The following is a 16,653-nucleotide window of genomic DNA, read 5'->3' as shown; positions in this document are numbered from 1 at the left end:
AATGGTAAAGTTCTTGAAAGTGTGGATGAGCAGAGGGATCTAGGTGTCCATGTACATAGATCCCTGAAAGTTGCCACCCAGGTTGATAGGGTTGTGAAGAAGGCCTATGGAGTGTTGGCCTTTATTGGTAGAGGGATTGAGTTCCGGAGTCGGGAGGTCATGTTGCAGCTGTACAGAACTCTGGTTCGGCCGCATTTGGAGTATTGCGTACAGTTCTGGTCACCGCATTATAGGAAGGACGTGGAGGCTTTGGAGCGGGCGCAGAGGAGATTTACCAGGATGTTGCCTGGTATGGAGGGAAAATATTATGAGGAAACGCTGATGGACTTGATGTTGTTTTCGTTGGAGAGAAGAGGAGACTTAATAGAGGCATACAAAATGATCAGGGGGTTAGATAGGGTGGACAGTGAGAGCCTTCTCCCGCGGATGGAAATGGCTTGCACGAGGGGACATAGCTTTAAACTGAGGGGTAATAGATATCGGACAGAGTTCAGAGGTAGGTTCTTTACGCAAAGAGTAGTGAGGCCGTGGAATGCCCTACCTGCAACAGTAGTGAATTCGCCAACATTGAGGGCATTTAAATGTTTATTGAATAAACATATGGATGATAATGGCATAGTGTAGGTTAGATGGCTTTCGTTTCGGTGCAACATCGTGGGCCGAAGGGCCTGTACCGTTCTATGTTCTATGTTCTAACTCGATGCAATCCGGCCTCACAACTTGGACTGGATTGTCACATCGGTGATTGCAGAAACTTTGGAAAAATGAGTCCCACTGGGAGAAAGCAGGATGGAAAATCGACAATGATGGGTTTCGAACCCACGCATGCAGAGCACAATGGATTAGCAGACCGTCCCCTTAACCACTCGGCCACCTCACCCCGAAAGCGCATTGATCAAATCAAAGGTTTATCAGGTACAAATAACCATTGTATTCAGCCAGCTGCGCGGATTCAAAAGCGTGCGTCTGCTTTTACTTGAGGAGAAATTCAGAATCCCACACCATGATCAAACGACCTTTAAATACCCTGTCCGTTTCTTCACGTGTTCTGCACTGATATATTCGCTGCAATAACTTCCCGGGAGATCAAACCTCCTCCCGATTTCAGTCAGTGACACCATCCGGGCTCGCCCGGATTTTTGAACCCGGGACATCTGGCATTTTATCGCAGCTGAGAATCAATGTCAATGTCAGGAGTGGGATTGAACCCTGGTCTCCAGACGAGACTGACACCTGATGTATCCAAACGGTTCGGAGATGATTGGGCCGTGTTGGGGTGATCTTTCCGTGCGTCGGTGCAGACTGGATGGGCTGAATGGTCTACTTCTGCACTGGAGGCATTCTATGATTACTTAACCAGGGTGCAAACGGCAGCATCAGGCCACAAGGAATAGGTAAGGTCTCAGGCCAGAGCAAGAGTCCTATGTAATGACACACAGAACATCAGAAATAAATACATTTATTGTGGACTGGTGCCATCTCCTGGCTGACAGGGAGCAGTGCGACACGGACACTTTCTTTCAGGAGCATTTCAAATTGGAGTGAAATAACATAAACATAGTAAGACATCGTTTACGAAACAATTTATCAAACTAATGCAAAGCATCAAAAGGACTCAACCTTCGGCGGTATGTGATGGGGGGATACTGGTGAGCATCGCTGCCTTCCAAGCAGTTGATCCGGGTGCGATTCCCGGCCATCGCAATAATAATTTGATCGGAGTCGTTTGCGTGATTTCGTGTGTTTCGAGCTGAGGAAGAGAGCTGGAGAAAATGAGGTAGCTGGAGGCAGGAATCTTCGCTTGTTCTAAATAGTCTGGTTGGATTGTTCACGTCCGTCCGAGTGGCGAAAGTGTGATCTCGGTTTCTATAGTAGTTTATTATTGGATATTGTTATATATGCTTATTGCCCCTCTGTGGGGTATTCCTGGAAGTTATTATATAAACTTTTCCCCTTCTCGCTGTTAAAGGATTTGAAAACACTAAAAAAACTCCCGGTTTGATCTTTACCAAATGACATGACTGTGTTAATAAAACATAACTCATTCCAGTCAGTGGAGATGTGATATTGGCACCAATAATACTCACACACCACAGCAGATGTTGTCTGTTTTCCTCAGAGAGAGTCAATTGAAGAGCTTCCCTATTTTGTTACTTTGAGCTTCACAGTGATGTAATGCTGTCTGCTTCATTCCTGGGGAAAATGTCCCGTTCACACTGGATGCAACACTTTGATACTAATCTACTGAAAATAAAAGGCGGATGTGCCGCAGGGTGATAGAGTCATGTTTAATTTTGGGGTGACTGAGAATATAAATAGCAGAGGATGGTTTCGATCCATCGACCTCTGGGTTATGGACCCAACACGCTGCGCTGCGCCACTCTGCTTTTTAGACCCACTGTGTTCGCAATTGCTGCTCTGCGGCAGCCACATAACTATTTTACTCTTAAACGAGAACCACGTGTTGTGAAGCTCACCTTGGCTGGACAATAACACGGAACATCAGCACGGCTGTAACAGACAGAGAAAGACACACAGTAAAGCAGGAAGAGACTATCAGGACACACACACAATGACACACAGAAAAGGTGCCGAGCAAACCAGCAAGGTACTGAAATGGAAAAACTGGTTATTTAGGAAAAAGGCATTTTCTGTTCCACAAAGATAGGCAATTAAATGTTTTTCCTGCTGTGTAACTGTGCTCTCTGCTGTCTGCTGTGTAACTGAGCTCTCTGCTGTGTAACTGTTCTCTCTCTTGGAACCGTGACTGTGCCGGTGACAGATCTTCACTGTGATTGTGTCAGATCATTCCCTGTTGTGTAAATGTGTTCCCAGTTGTGGAAATATGATCCGTCTGAAGCAGAACCTTTCTGCGCCATTACTGAGACGAAATTTCAATTCCAGATTAAGTAAATCTTGTCACGAAAGATCAGTTCAGGCCTCTGGAGTCCCAGTTCAGGAACATATCCTTGTGTTCCTGTTATCAAATCAGTCCGATCAGCTCAACACTCTCAGATTACAATATGGAAGCGCCCAACGTGGGTTTGGAACCCACGACCCTGGGATTAGGAGTCCCATGCTCCACCGACTGAACTAGCCGGGCTGATGTCCAAATTACCATTAACCCTCTTCCTGAGGAGATTCGAATTTGCTAAGCAACGAACTTTGTGTCAAACCATTTGCTAAAAATCGATTAATTCTTCAGTCACAGTCGTTGGGAGCATGGCTCGAACCTACTGGGGAAAGTCCAACACCTTAACCACTCGATCATCGCAGCTGTGTTCAATAGGTCATTCATTAAACATTATAAAACATACAAAACATTATAAAACCGGCCTGGAATCACTCCAGGAAGTTCTTGCATTCCTGCGATGAATGGTGCCCCGGTGTTTATGTGAGGAGCGGTTGAATCTACCTTAAAATGACCATTGGATTTGGAGAGAAGCCTTGAGAGACTCGAAAATCCCAGCTCCCGAAACGCACAATTTCACGAATTCAATTGTTTGCGTAAGAAAAACAGTTGCATTGGAAATATCCTCGAAGTTCATTTTTGCTTTACATGGAACAGCACAGAACTTCCCAGTCTAGATCCAAATTAAAGCATGAGTGGGGTGCAGGATTGGAGGGTCATGCAGAGTCGATGGGCCGAATGGCCTCCTTCTGCATTGTACTGGTTTCTAGGGAAACAGAGAGAATCACAGTATTTATTCACATGCGATAAACATCGGCTCGTATGTCCCATGCGGTGGTCGCGTGGCTTAATGGCTAAGGCGTCTGATTTCGGTGAACATAATGAAGCTACCAGAAGATTGGAGGCTCGAGTCCCACCGCGATCGTTTGATATAGAAATCCGGTGGAACTTGCTGTCAGCCGAGTTTTCCTTCCTCCGTTCAAAGTTTCACCTTTCCAGCCAAACGTTGCAGGGCTCTTTTTGGAATATAATTTTTTGGAACATTGTTCATTCAATTCGCTTTCATCTTAGTATTTTATTTATCCCCTAATGAATCTGTTTGACTTGGATAAAATATAGAATAAAATATTATGTATCAATCGGTTCAATACAATTCTGTGGAGGAAATTCTAATATCATCAGGAAGACAGACAGAGTCAAAGAGTATTGGATGTTGGCAGCATGGAAACAGCCCTTCGTCCCAGCTTGTCAATGCCGCCCAGTTTCTATCACTAAGCTAGTCCCACTTGCCCGCATTTGGCCCATATCCATCTACACCCACCCTGCCCATGTAACTGTCTAACTGATTTTTAAAAGACAAAATGATAACTGCCTTTGCCCCTGTCTCTGGCAGCCCGTTCCAGATGCTCCTCATTACCTTATTTATGCTCTTCATTATTTCATAGACCTCTATGACATCACCCATAAGCCTCCTACGCTCCAGGAAAAAAAAGTCCCAGCCTATCCAGCCTCTACTTTTCACTCACACCATCAAGTCCTGGTAGCATCCTTGTAAATCACTTCTGCACCCTTTCTAGTTCAACAATATCCTTCCCGAAATAGGGTGACAAGAATTGAACACAGTATTTTCCTTGTGGTCTTACCAGCATGTATTGTACAACTTGAACAAGACATCACAACTCTTGTATTCAATATTTTGACCTTAAAACCTAGCATGCTGAATGCCTTCTTCCCCACCCTTTCCACTTGCGACACCACCTTCAAGGATGTGTGAACCTGTTCTCCTCGATCTGTTGGTTCTGTATTTCTCCCCAACTCCCTACTAGTAACTGAGTAGGTCAATCACTGATTTGACCTACCAAAATGCATCACCTCACATTTATCCAAATTAAACTCCATCTGCCATTCATCGGCCCACTGGCCCAAGATGTTTAATAATGAGCCGAATCAACTGTTGTTCAGAGGGATGAAAGATTATGTCACTGGATTGGGAATCCAGAGGCCTGACCTAATCTTTGGGACAGGGAATAATTCCTAGCATTCAAAATCACTGATTTAATAGCTTTTCAGGGGGGTTGACAGGGGGGATGCTGAGAGTTTGATTCTCCATGTGGGAGAGTCTGGGACCTGAGGGATTAATCTCAGGGGAAGGGACCGCCCAGTTAAGCCAGAAATGATGAGTAATTTCTTCTCTAAGGAGATAGTGTATCTGTGGAAATATCGTTTCTAAGCGAATACGATTGTCGAGGATGGGTCAGTTAATATGTTCAAGATTTAATCAGTAAAGAAAACAAGGATTATGGGGATGTGGCGGGAAAGTGGGTTTGAGGATTATATCAGATCAGTCATAATCTCTTTGAATGGTGGAGCAGACACGATTGGCCGAATGGCATACTTCTGCTCCTCCGTCTTACAGTGTAATGAGGTCATCTGATGAAGTTGATTTCACGGCTGGGCGGCCGGTTCTGGAAAGACAAAATCTGCCAGCAGTGCCCCAGATGAAGCTGGCGTTTGTTTTGGAGTTTCTGAAGCCGCAAGTTTTCATGGTGCCAACTCCTGCCCAAAGCTGGTGTCGTGATTTAAATCGATTATCAGACAGAGGATTCGGAATATCGGTATAGAGATTGGTGCAAGAAGATTCACTCCTCAGGCCTGTTGAACTCCGAATCTAAACTCCATCCTAGTTCCTGAGACACTGAATGAATCATCAGGTCACCCTCAATAAGTGGCCCAACGCGGAGACGCAGGAAATGGATCATCGACGAGAATGGATTCAGACCCGCAGATGGAAAGCACAATGGATTAGCAGCGCATCGCCATCACCCCTCGGCCAACTCGCCATATGACCTGACTTCACCAAACCACCTCATGGATATTTAATGTGCACAATAACTAACGGAAGAAGGTCGTCTGTGTGCATTGGTCCAGATGTGCAGCCAGATGTGAAGTGTTGGGAATGTTGTTTCTGTCAGCAAATTACATTTCCATCATATCAGCTGAAGGATTGTTCTGAATGGACTGATGGGAAACACTTCAACACCATGTTTCACATGTTTCTACACATTGTAAATAAAACACCGCGGAAAGACTGAAAGATACAAACATTTGATCGCATCATGAGGAAGATCAGTCAGACGCCTTAAACATCCCGTCAATGTCGGAGTTCTGACGATTCTAATTTGTTATCCAGAGAATCCCTGCAGGACATTCAACCTCTTGAGTCTGCACCGAACTTCCGAAAGATACCGGAGGCACCCGGAGGAAACCTACGCAGACACTGCACAGACAGCTCCCTGGAGCTGTGAAACAACTGTGATAGCCACTGTGCTACCGTGCTGCCTACAGTGTGAGTAGGTTTCGAATCTGTGCGGAGGAACCCCATTTGACTGCAAGTACCAAGCCACAGCCACTCCGCTAACTGAACTACGTTTAACAAGACATTCATTGACAATTTATGCGATATAAACCCAACCTGGAATCACTCCAGGAAGTTATTGCTTTCATGCGATGACGGGTCTCCCAGTCTGTCTGTGAGAAGGGATAGAATATCCGTGGAAAAAGACCATTGGATTTGGAGTCTGTCATAATATCCACTCATGTATATAATGAGATGCAGACAGTCAGTGATGGACACACAGGATGACCAGTAAGCACAACACAGTGCAGCCAATCACCAAACAGGACAGTACCACTATAAAGCCAGAGGGCACTAGGTTTCCCGCTCTCTCTGGACCCAGCCACTGAGACAGTCAGAGTCCACGAGCTAGCAAGTGCAAACACCATGCGGTAGCTAGTAAGTCTGATCAGGCTACTACAAGGTCTCCAGTCAGTTCAGTATAGTGTCGACCCACAGCTGAATATGTGTATCAGTTCTATCGTTGAATAAAACAGTGTTGGATTTTCTCCAGTGTTCGACGTCTGTTTTTAGCTTCCCTGCATCGAGTGCAGTCCACATTGAGCCTACCTGCCTAACACATCATGGTACCAGAGTGATACTGATCTTGACGGACCTATCTCGAGTGAATCAGCATTGACCAGGAAGCAGCCATCCGGTGAAATGGAAAACACCAGCCTCCTCCGCAGCTCCGCATCTCCGGCAACCTTGGCGCCAATTGGAAAATCTTCAAGCAAAAGTTCCTCCTGCAGATCGAGGCCTCTGACCTCGAAGCAGCATCGGATGCCAGGAAGATCACATTATTTCTCTCCACCGTGGGGGACCACGCCATCCACATCTACAACTCCCTTACATTCGCTGCCGGCGAAGACAAAACAAAATTGAAACAGTCCTGCTGATGTTTGACAGCCACTGCGACACTGAGGTGAATGAGAGCTTTGAATGGTACTTTTTCCATTAGAGGCTTCAGGGTAAGAATGAAACTTTTCAGTCCTGCGTGACCCATCTCCGCATCCTAGCGCAGTCATGTAACTATGACTCGATGGCAGATTCCATGATCCGGGATCAGATCGTTTTCGGTGTCCACTCCGACTCCCTTCGGCAGCAGCTCCTGAAAGTCAAACAGTTGACCCTCTCAGTTGCTATCGAGACATGCGTTATCCATGAGCATGCTAAGAATCGTTACTCCCACATCAGGGCGGCAGAAACTGCAAAACTGGCCTCCCATGAGGTGGAACGGGTGCAGGCCATTGTTCAAATGCACGGCCTGAGCATCGAGGAGAGTGGTCGCTTTGTGCGTTTTTCCCGGGTCCCTGCGCATGTGCGCCATGACCGAGTGGACGACGAGGCCGAAAACATGACTGCACAGGTGCGTACGTCGACCGATCGCACTGCGCATGCACGATGGCGCACGAAATGCCCTGCCGTCGGCGTCATGACATCTCCGAATTGTGGCTCCACCCACTTAAAGCGGAAATGTCGGGCAAAAGGACGCCGGTGTCTACAGTGTGGCAAGCTTGGCCACTATGCAGCCCTTTGCAGATCTGCTCCACCGCTCAGCAGCCAGCGATCCCAGCTGCGGCGCAGAAGTGTCCGCTCAATACAACAAGGCATGCCAGATTCCGATCCCGACAGCCCAACAGACCCTGATGCTGAGTGCGTCAGGTCCCCATACCGGGTGGGCATCATAACTACACATGCGCTGCCTTCCACCACAACGAGAAACGCCTCTCGATCCTCAGTGTGGATCGACGAGTGGTGTGCTGTCCACACAATTAATGAAATGAAAACGAAATGAAATGAAATGAGACAAGGCTTGCATCCGATTGAAACTTCACACCGGCGCATCAGCGAACCTCATCTCAAAATCCGGCCTCGACACCATGCGCGCCAGACCAAGCATTCTTCCACCGGCCTGCCAGTTCCTTGACGACAATGGCAATGCCATAGCTGCCAGTGGTTCCTGTCAACTAGGGGTATCCAACAAGGCGACACGGCAACACTGTGGTTTGAAATCGTCGGGCCTGATAGAGCGTCCCTGCTCGGTGCTCGAGCTCCTGAACCTGGTTCAGCGAGTCCACGCCACGTCATCATCACCGGCGACGGCCTCGCCAGCAAGTTCCAAGCCTATTTATATTCTCACTCACACCAAACGGAAACAAGTCGCTATTTGTCAGCAGCACACCTGCCTTCTTCTTTATAACAGGAAGATCCAATACCTCCTTTTCACAATTACACAATTATTCACTTCCTCATTTTTTTCTTTCAACAAGAACACACGTTTGAGCACACTGATTCTGGTCAGCACAGTTCAGATAATTTACTTTCGTGCGGAATGGTTGTTCTGTGGAAGGTGATGTGATTTCTTCTGTGACGTTGTTCTGATGGGAAAGTGGAGAGTGACTGGAATCACCTTTATAAAATGAAGTTCGGGGCGGCAAATTCATCTCTCTGGGAACATTGATCACGCTGTTACAGACTTCCTCAAACTTTGCCTCAAGTCCGACCACAAAAATAAAGAGCACCGAGCAGAGTGGCGCAGCGGAAGCGTGCTGTGCCCATAACTCAGAGGTCGATGGATTGAAACCACCCTCTGCTATTCGTACTCTCAATCGCACCAAACGGATAAAAGTTGCGATTTGTCAGCAGCACATCTGCCTTTTTCTTTATTGGTACCAAAGTTTTGCTTTCAGTCTTATCCACTCTTTGACGCCTGTTCTTCAGCTAGCCACAGTACAGTCGAGGTGATTAAGTTGACTTCTCCCAGAACACTCTTCTGCCGCCTCGACTGGATAAACGTTCACCTGATTGGACACTGGAGGGGTTCTTCGCCTACTTGTCTGTGAGAGCAGCACCAGAAGCAGCTGTGGAGAGAGATTGCAGTCGCCAGTATGCAACTCTCCAATTAGATACTTCACGCCCTCAGATCTTAGACTTTCAAAACCTTCGTCTGAGGAACAGGTAGAGCGGCATATCGGACCTTGCTGATTAGATGAAACTGATCAATGCAGCAATGAGAAGCTCCTTAACCACCAGCGGTTTGGACAAGGATGGCACTCAGATACAGGACTCTGGCTGGGGTTCAAAAGTAGGGAAAGCATGTCTTGTTTGAAATGTAATAAAGATGAAGACAGACTTTAAGTCGATTTGTGCACGGATCTTAGTTTTTGTGTCAACGCGTCAGGATGGCCGAGCGGTCTAAGGCGCCGCGTTCAGGTCGCAGTCTCTTCTGGAGGCGTGGCTTCGAATTCCACTCCTGATATTGTCTTTTACTCCACGAGGTTAAATTTCTCCAGCAAGATTTTCAACCTCAGGAAGATCCAATACCTCCCTTTCAATGGAAAAGCGTTGGTCTCAGTACACGAGATTCCCGCTTAAATACGCACAGCAAGACTCCACGGGCAAAAGCCCAGCTCATGACTCGACAATCTGCTTCGGTGAGTCTGGTTGAGGAATTCATATTGATCCCAAGAGAAGGGTAAAATTCGTCTTCTCTTGTAAATAGTCTGGCAGGTTGGATTGTTCACATCCGTCCAAGAGGGGAAGTTGGGGACTCGGTTTCTATTGTGATTCATTGCTCGATAAAGCTTTATTTCCTTATTGGCCCCCTGTGAGTTATTACTGGATACAGTTATATATCTATATTGCCCCTCTGTGGGGTACGACCGGATAACGTTTCCCGAGCAGCTTTGACTAAGGGTCACCTGGACACGAAACGTCAGCTCATTTCTCTCCCTCCAGATGCTGTCAGATCTGCTGAGACTTTAAAGCATTTTCTCTGTGGTTCCCTATGTGTGAGCTTTACAATGTTGTAATGTGTCATGCTGTCTCTTTCATTCTTGGGACTAATGCCGGGATGAGACTGCAAGAAAGTTTCTGATAGCTATTTTCTGCAAAGCAAACAGGAACGCGTGTTATGTTTACTTTTGTTGTGAGGGAGAATGCAAATAGCAGAGAATACCCTCGATTCCTCGACCAAGGGCTAATAGCCCTGCACGCTTCCGCTGCGTACTCTGCTCCTTAAACCAGGAGCTACAACATTACTGCCCTGCGGTAACCACACAATTATTCACTTCCTCATTTTTTTCTTTCAACAAGAACAGACGTTTGAGCACATTGATACTGGTCAGCACAGTTCAGATAATTAAATTTCGTGCGGAATGGTTGTTCTGTGGAAGGTGATGTGATTTCTTCTGTGACGTTGTTCTGATGGGAAAGTGGGGAGTGACTGGAATCACCTTTATAAAATGAAGTTCGGGGCAGCAGTTTCATCTCTCTGGGAACATTGATCACGCTGTTACAGACTTCCTCAAACTTTGCATCAAGTCCGACCACAAAAAAAAAAGAGCACCGAGCAGAGTGGCGCAGCGGGAGCGTGCTGGGCCCATAACCCAGAGGTCGATGGATCGAAACCATCCTCTGCTATTCGTACTCTCAATCGCGCCAAACGGAAAAAAGTTGCTATTTGTCAGCAGCACAACTGCCTTTGTCTTTATTGGTACCAAAGTTTTGCTTTCAGTCTTATCCACTCTTTGACACCTGTTCTTCAGCGAGCCACAGTACAGTCGAGGTGATTAAGTTGACTTCTCCCAGAACACTCTTCTGCCGCCTCTACTGGATGAATGTTCACCTGATTGGACAGTGGAGGGGTTCTTCGGCTACTTGTCTGTGAGAGCAGCACAGGAAGCAGCTGTGGAGAGAGATTGCAGTCGCCAGAATGCAACTCTCCAATGAGATACTTCACGCCCTCAGATCTTAGAGTTTCAAAACCTTCGTCTGAGGAACAGGTAGAGCGGTATATCGGACCTTGCTGATTAGAGGAAACTGATCAATGCAGCAATGAGAAGCTCCTTAACCACCAGCGGTTTGGACAAGGATGGCACTCAGATACAGGACTCTGGCTGGGGTTCAAAAGTAGGGAAAGCATGTCTTGTTTGAAATGTAATAAAGATGAAGACAGACTTTAAGTCGATTTGTGCACGGATCTTAGTTTTTGCGTCAACGCATCAGGATGGCCGAGCGGTCTAAGGCGCTGCGTTCAGGTCGCAGTCTCTTCTGGAGGCGTGGGTTCGAATCCCACTCCTGATATTGTTTTTTACTCCACGAGGTTAGATTTCTCCAGCAAGATTTTCAACCTCAGGAAGATCCAATACCTCCCTTTCAATGGAAAAGCGTTGGTCTCAGTACACGAGATTCCCGCTTAAATACGCACAGCAAGACCCCACCGTCAAAAGCCCAGCTCATGACTCGACAATCTGCTTCGGTGAGTCTGGTTGAGGAATTCATATTGATCCCAAGAGAAGGGTAAAATTCGTCTTCTCTTGTAAATAGTCTGGCAGGTTGGATTGTTCACATCCGTCCAAGAGGGGAAGTTGGGGACTCGGTTTCTATTGTGATTCATTGCTCGATAAAGCTTTATTTCCTTATTGGCCCCCTGTGAGTTATTACTGGATACCGTTATATATCTATATTGCCCCTCTGTGGGGTACGACTGGATAACGTTTCCCGAGCAGCTTTGACTAAGGGTCACCTGGACACGAAACGTCAGCTCATTTCTCTCCCTCCAGATGCTGTCAGATCTGCTGAGACTTTAAAGCATTTTCTCTGTGGTTCCCTATGTGTGAGCTTTACAATGTTGTAATGTGTCATGCTGTCTCTTTCATTCTTGGGACTAATGTCGGGATGAGACTGCAAGAAAGTTTCTGATAGCTATTTTCTGCAAAGCAAACAGGAACGCGTGTTATGTTTACTTTTGTTGTGAGGGAGAATGCAAATAGCAGAGAATACCCTCGATTCCTCGACCAAGGGCTAATAGACCTGCACGCTTCCGCTGCGCACTCTGCTCCTTAAACCAGGAGCTACAACATTACTGCCCTGCGGTAACCACACAATTATTCACTTCCTCAATTTTTCTTTCAACAAGAACAGACGTTTGAGCACACTGATACTGGTCAGCACAGTTCAGATAATTAACTTTCGTGCGGAATGGTTGTTCTGTGGAAGGTGATGTGATTTCTTCTGTGACGTTGTTCTGATGGGAAAGTGGGGAGTGACTGGAATCACCTTTATAAAATGAAGTTCGGGGCAGCAGTTTCATCTCTCTGGGAACATTGATCACGCTGTTACAGACTTCCTCAAACTTTGCCTCAAGTCCGACCACAAAAAAAAAAAAGCACCGAGCAGAGTGGCGCAGCGGTAGCGTGCTGGGCCCATAACCCAGAGGTCGATGGATCGAAACCATCCTCTGCTATTCGTGCTCTCAATCACACCAAACGGAAAAAAGTTGCTATTTATCAGCAGCACATCTGCCTTTTTCTTTATTGGTACCAAAGTTTTGCTTTCAGTCTTATCCACTCTTTGACACCTGTTCTTCAGCTAGCCACAGTACAGTCGAGGTGATTAAGTTGACTTCTCCCAGAACACTCTTCTGCCGCCTCAACTGGATGAACGTTCACCTGATAGGACACTGGAGGGGTTCTTCGGCGACTTGTCTGTGAGAGCAGCACCGGAAGCAGCTGTGGAGAGAGATTGCAGTCGCCAGAATGCAACTCTCCAATTAGATACTTCACGCCCTCAGATCTTAGACTTTCAAAACCTTCGTCTGAGGAACAGATAGAGCGGTATATCGGACCTTGCTGATTAGAGGAAACTGATCAATGCAGCAATGAGAAGCTCCTTAACCACCAGCGGTTTGGACAAGGATGGCACTCAGATACAGGACTCTGGCTGGGGTTCAAAAGTAGAGAAAGCATGTCTTGTTTGAAATGTAATAAAGATGAAGAAAGACTTTAAGTCGATTTGTGCACGGATCTTAGTTTTTGCGTCAACGCATCAGGATGGCCGAGCGGTCTAAGGCGCTGCGTTCAGGTCGCAGTCTCTTCTGGAGGCGAGGGTTCGAATCCCACTCCTGATATTGCCTTTTACTCCACGAGGTTAAATTTCTCCAGCACGATTTTCAACCTCAGGAAGATCTAATACCTCCCTTTCAATGGAAAAGCGTTGGTCTCAGGACATGAGATTCCTGCTTAAATACGCACAGCAAGACCCCACCGGCAAAAGCCCAGCTCATGACTCGACAATCTGCTTCGGTGAGTCTGGTTGAGGAATTCATATTGATCCCAAGAGAAGGGTAAAATTCGTCTTCTCTTGTAAATAGTCTGGCAGGTTGGATTGTTCACATCCGTCCAAGAGGGGAAGTTGGGGACTCGGTTTCTATTGTGATTCATTGCTCGATAAAGCTTTATTTCCTTATTGGCCCCCTGTGAGTTATTACTGGATACCGTTATATATCTATATTGCCCCTCTGTGGGGTACGACTGGATAACGTTTCCCGAGCAGCTTTGACTAAGGGTCACCTGGACTCGAAACCTTAGCTCATTTCTCTCCCTCCAGATGCTGTCAGATCTGTTGAGACTTTAAAGCATTTTCTCTGTGATTCCCTATGTGTGAGCTTTACAATGTTGTAATGTGTCATGCTGTCTCTTTCATTCTTGGGACTAATGTCGGGATGAGACTGCAAGAAAGTTTCTGATAGCTATTTGCTGCAAAGCAAACAGGAACGCGTGTTATGTTTACTTTTGTTGTGAGGGAGAATGCAAATAGCAGAGAATACCCTCGATTCCTCGACCTCGGGCTAAGAGCCCTGCACGCTTCCGCTGCGTACTCTGCTCCTTAAACCAGGAGCTACAACATTACTGCCCTGCAGTAACCACACAATTATTCACTTCCTCATTTTTTTCTTTCAACAAGAACAGACGTTTGAGCACACTGATACTGGTCAGCACAGTTCAGATAATTGACTTTCGTGCGGAATGGTTGTTCTGTGGAAGGTGATGTGATTTCTTCTGTGACGTTGTTCTGATGGGAAAGTGGGGAGTGACTGGAATCACCTTTATAAAATGAAGTTCGGGGCAGCAGTTTCATCTCTCTGGGAACATTGATCACGCTGTTACAGACTTCCTCAAACTTTGCCTCAAGTCCGACCACTAAAAAAAGGAGCACCGAGCAGAGTGGCGCAGCGGAAGCGTGCTGGGCCTATAACCCAGAGGTCGATGGATTGAAACCATCCTCTGCTATTCGTACTCTCAATCACACCAAACGGAAACAATTTGCTATTTGTCAGCAGCACATCTGCCTTTTTCTTTATTGGTACCAAAGTTTTGCTTTCAGTCTTATCCACTCTTTGACACCTGTTCTTCAGCTAGCCACAGTACAGTCGAGGTGACTAAGTTGACTTCTCCCAGAACACTCTTCTGCCGCCTGAACTGGATGAACGTTCACCTGATTGGACACTGGAGGGGTTCTTCGGCTACTTGTCTGTGAGAGCAGCACCGGAAGCAGCTGTGGAGAGAGATTGCAGTCGCCAGAATGCAACTCTCCAATTAGATACTTCACGCCCTCAGATCTTAGACTTTCAAAACCTTCGTCTGAGGAACAGGTAGAGCGGTATATCGGACCTTGCTGATTAGAGGAAACTGATCAATGCAGCAATGAGAAGCTCCTTAACCACCAGCGGTTTGGACAAGGATGGCACTCAGATACAGGACTCTGGCTGGGGTTCAAAAGTAGGGAAAGCATGTCTTGTTTGAAATGTAATAAAGATGAAGACAGACTTTAAGTCGATTTGTGCACGGATCTTAGTTTTTGCGTCAACGCATCAGGATGGTCGAGCGGTCTAAGGCGCTGCGTTCAAGTCGCAGTCTCTTCTGGAGGCGTGGGTTCGAATCCCACTCGTGATACTGCCTTTTACTCCACGAGGTTAAATTTCTCCAGCACGATTTTCAACCTCAGGAAGATCTAATACCACACTTTCAATGGAAAAGCGTTGGTCTCAGGACATGAGATTCCCGCTGAAATACGCACAGCAAGACCTCACCGGCAAAAGCCCAGCTCATGACTCGACAATCTGCTTCGGTGAGTCTGGTTGAGGAATTCATATTGATCCCAAGAGAAGGGTAAAATTCGTCTTCTCTTGTAAATAGTCTGGCAGGTTGGATTGTTCACATCCGTCCAAGAGGGGAAGTTGGGGACTCGGTTTCTATTGTGATTCATTGCTCGATAAAGCTTTATTTCCTTATTGGCCCCCTGTGAGTTATTACTGGATACCGTTATATATCTAAATTGCCCCTCTGTGGGGTACGATTGGATAACGTTTCCCGAGCAGCTTTGACTAAGGGTCACCTGGACTCGAAACCTTAGCTCATTTCTCTCCCTCCAGATGCTGTCAGATCTGCTGAGACTTTAAAGCATTTTCTCTGTGGTTCCCTATGTGTGAGCTTTACAATGTTGTAATGTGTCATGCTGTCTCTTTCATTCTTGGGACTAATGCCGGGATGAGACTGCAAGAAAGTTTCTGATAGCTATTTTCTGCAAAGCAAACAGGAACGTGTGTTATGTTTACTTTTGGTGTGAGGGAGAATGTAAATAGCAGAGATTACCCTCGATTCCTCGACCTCGGGCTAATGACCCAGCACGCTTCCGCTGCGCACTCTGCTCCTTAAACCAGGAGCTACAACATTACTGCCCTGCAGTAACCACACAACTATTCACTTCCTTATTTTTTTCTTTCAACAAGAACACACGTTTGAGCTCACTGATTCTGGTTAGCATAGTTCAGATACTTTACTTTCGTGCGGAATGGTTGTTCTGTGAAGGTGATGTGATTTCTTCTGTGACGTTGTTCTGATGGGAAAGTGTGGAGTGACTGGAATCATCTTCATAGAATGAAGTTCGGGGCGGTGGATTCGCCTCTCTGGGAATATTGATCACACTGTTAGAGATTTCTTCAAACTTTGCCTCAATACCGACCACGGAAAGAATGAGCCACGATCCGCGCAGCATAGCGGGAGTGTTCTGTGCCCATAACCCAGAGGTCGATCGATCGAAACCATTCTCTGCTATTCGTATTCTCACTCACAGCAAACGGAAACAAGTTGCTGTTTGTCAGCAGCACATCGGCCTTTTTCTTTATTAGTATCAAAGTTTTGCTTTCAGTCTGATCCGCTCTTTCACACCTGGTCTTCAGCTCACCACAGTACAGTCGAGGTGATTAAGTTGACTTCTCCCAGAACACTCTTCTGCCGCCTCGACTGGATGAACGTTCACCTGATTGGACACTGAAGGGGTTCTTCGGCTACTTGTCTGTGAAAGCAGCACCGGAAGCAGCTGTAGAGACATATTGCAGTTGCCAGAATGCAACTCTCCAATTGGATTCTTCACGTCCTCAGATCTTAGACTTTCAATACCTTCGACTGAGGAACAGGTAGAGCGGATATCGGACCTTGTTGATTAGAGCAAACTGAACAATGCAGCAATGAGAAGCTCCTTAACCATCAGCGGTTTGGACAAG

The 16,653-nt window shown here is 46.5% G+C and overlaps 6 non-coding genes across 6 annotated transcripts; 5 read left to right on the top strand and 1 right to left on the bottom strand.

The window, feature by feature from the left end:
- Positions 1 to 3,030: 3,030 nt before the first annotated feature.
- trnar-ccu (transfer RNA arginine (anticodon CCU)) lies at positions 3,031 to 3,103 on the bottom strand. Its single transcript has one exon. It is a non-coding gene; the product is annotated as a tRNA-Arg (tRNA).
- A 7,555-nt stretch (positions 3,104 to 10,658) lies between these two features.
- Positions 10,659 to 10,730, top strand: trnam-cau (transfer RNA methionine (anticodon CAU)). The gene has a single exon. It is a non-coding gene; the product is annotated as a tRNA-Met (tRNA).
- Positions 10,731 to 11,310: 580 nt separating this feature from the next.
- Positions 11,311 to 11,393, top strand: trnal-cag (transfer RNA leucine (anticodon CAG)). The gene has a single exon. It is a non-coding gene; the product is annotated as a tRNA-Leu (tRNA).
- A 1,090-nt stretch (positions 11,394 to 12,483) lies between these two features.
- On the top strand, positions 12,484 to 12,555 carry trnam-cau (transfer RNA methionine (anticodon CAU)). Its single transcript has one exon. It is a non-coding gene; the product is annotated as a tRNA-Met (tRNA).
- Positions 12,556 to 13,135: 580 nt separating this feature from the next.
- trnal-cag (transfer RNA leucine (anticodon CAG)) lies at positions 13,136 to 13,218 on the top strand. Its single transcript has one exon. It is a non-coding gene; the product is annotated as a tRNA-Leu (tRNA).
- Positions 13,219 to 14,960: 1,742 nt separating this feature from the next.
- On the top strand, positions 14,961 to 15,043 carry trnal-caa (transfer RNA leucine (anticodon CAA)). Its single transcript has one exon. It is a non-coding gene; the product is annotated as a tRNA-Leu (tRNA).
- Positions 15,044 to 16,653: the final 1,610 nt, after the last annotated feature.

The sequence above is a fragment of the Scyliorhinus torazame genome, chromosome 24 (assembly GCF_047496885.1).
Source record: "Scyliorhinus torazame isolate Kashiwa2021f chromosome 24, sScyTor2.1, whole genome shotgun sequence".
NCBI classification, from domain to species: Eukaryota; Metazoa; Chordata; class Chondrichthyes; order Carcharhiniformes; family Scyliorhinidae; genus Scyliorhinus; species Scyliorhinus torazame.
Note: the sequence above shows the minus strand (reverse complement) of the source record. Positions and strands in the feature narration are given on the sequence as shown.